Below are 2,589 nucleotides of genomic sequence, written 5' to 3' on the forward strand. Positions count from 1 at the left end.
TTTATTTTTTGCTCGGAAAATAATGGTTACGTTTTAAGTTTTATTTTTTGCTCGGAAAATAATGGTTACGTTTTAAGTTTTATTTTTTGCTCGGAAAATAATGATTACGTTTTAAGTTTTATTTTTTGCTCTGAAAATAATCGTTATTTCTTGAGTTTTATTTTTTGCGTGAATAGACAGGGGGCGGCTGCATTGAACCTTTAACGCCACTGTGGAGTGGGTAATGAAAATGCAGATACCATCGCAGAAACAAAGCGAACCACATTTCTAAAGAAAAAGTGCAAAAAGCGCATACGCATACGCAAAAATTAAGTTTTATTTTCTGAACAAAAAATAAAACTTAAGAAATAACGATTATTTTCCGAGCAAAAAATAAAACTTAAAACGTAACGATAATGTTCCGAGCAAAAAATAAAACTTAAAACGATTAAACAGTGATTTTTATAATAAAACTTATAACCGTTACGGTCCCTGGTTTAAACACTGCTTTTTTTCGAAGGAATTCTTCATTCTCATTCTTTTGGTTGTTTCGGAATATGTCACGTCATCAGCGTTTTTCGATTTTAGTTTTTGTAACTCAATTGTAATGCTTTCTTCTGTGACTGGTTAGACTGTGTACTTGCACAATATTCCAAGGACCGAAATTAACAGTTATTTTTTTCAGAGTTAAATTTGGCCTTATATTTTTTATTCCGAAATAAATGTCCTATCCGGATATAAAGAAACCGCTTATCCAAATTAAACAAATTTGTTATCATATGAAAGTGGACTGAAATAGCTTTTAAACAGAAATAACGAATGAAAGTTACCACCTTTATTTATATTTTTGTATAACTTAATGGTAAAGAAATTCATGTAAATACATACCTGTTTGTTCTATGGTAATTAATTAACATTTTTTATTGAAATATTTTTCAATGGGTGGCTTTCTTCTTTTAGACATTTCAGTTTTAAAGCTATTAAAGTCCTCTTTCATTGGATACCAAACTTGTTTAATTTGAATAATCGGTTTGTTTATTATCCGAAAAGGACAAGGCATATCAAACAGGTAGTAGCATTAAAGCAAAAACAATATTTGCGTGTATTTTGTTGTTGCTTATGGTATCGAAAGTGTCAAAAACTGTTCTGATTTTTTCTTCTATATCAAAGCGCGCCATGTGAAATAATAAATTTTAAAAATTGAAATTGGTAAAAAAAATAAAAAAACTTTGCAACTTTCTTGCTAAGTAAATTTGTTTGCTTCTCGAAGCATTGATCCATCCTTTGCAAGGCCCAGTAATCAGCGGTTGTGCTGCTGAGTTGGGCGCACGTTCCAAAAGCTGTTATTCAATTGCTTGTTTTGTATGGAAAAAGGTTTCACATGCAAATCGATTTTAAGAATTTAGAATTTTTGTAATAAAAATTTTTAAAAATTTTACATTTTCGAGACCAAATAATTTCAAAAAATAAAAATAAAAATCAAATCAGCTGCTCTACAGATACTACCCGTTCAATGTGCCTTGGGAAAGTACTTTTATTTCGGAATAAAAAATATTTGGCCAAGTTTAACTCGTAAAAAAAAACTGTAATTTTCGGTCCCTTCAATATTCGCATTCGCAAAAGATCCGCATTGATTTTTGCGAATGCGAAAGAGAATGCGAATGTCAAAATTAATGCGGAAGCTCCGCGGTTGCGAATGCGAATGCGAATATTCGCAACAACCCTGGTACATATCTACATATGTAGTTGCGAAAAGTATGATTGCCGTATATATTAGGGTAGTCTAAGAGCACATAGGAAAAAAAGATTAAAATATTAATCTCTCACCCCCTTGGAGTTTTCTAAATGGAAAAACAGAATAACCGTATATTTTGCAAACAAAAATATATTTAGAACTGCCTCAAAGCCCATGTAGTTTTCCACGTTTTCATAGAAATGGTATCGCATTCTTGAAAATCCTTAGTCTCTCTTAAGGAAACTTCCAATAACAATACCCAATTGTTTGTTTAACCATTTTTTAATATTAACTATTTGTTTATAGGTCCCCCAAAAAAATACCATCCTAATGTACATACATACATACATATGTATATGCATATGCTTATGTGCGTGCATTGCAGCTTGCCATCATTTTATTCCAGCCAACCGCTTTGGCATATTTAATTTTTCATGCCTTCTGCGAATTTAGATTGAAGTGTGAAACAATTGTCATCTCCATCTGTAATCGAAATACATATATATGTATGTACATTCATATGCATGCCCACCAAACAATGTTCCCAGCTTTGTGCCGCCAAAAAAGGGTTGAAATGCCGCTTAACTGTCTACCAGCCGTACATACATATAATTCATATCAGATCAACGGGGCTTTTTCATGTTTTGGTAACCATTTTGAATTTTGAAATCATTTGCGAGATATGATTTTATGTGTAATGGCATACATACACATACTATAATGGTACACAAATATGTACATATGTATGTACATAAATATGCCCATAGATTATAGTTACGGTGACCATCCGTCCTGTATTATACGGGACATTCCTCTTTTTTGACCCATCCCAGCAAAAAAACACGATTACCACAGAAGCGAAAGTGTAAACGAGC

The sequence above is a fragment of the Rhagoletis pomonella genome, unplaced genomic scaffold, assembly GCF_013731165.1.
Source record: "Rhagoletis pomonella isolate Grant_MI unplaced genomic scaffold, Rhpom_1.0 Rhpom_scaffold_00007, whole genome shotgun sequence".
Lineage (NCBI taxonomy): Eukaryota > Metazoa > Arthropoda > Insecta > Diptera > Tephritidae > Rhagoletis > Rhagoletis pomonella.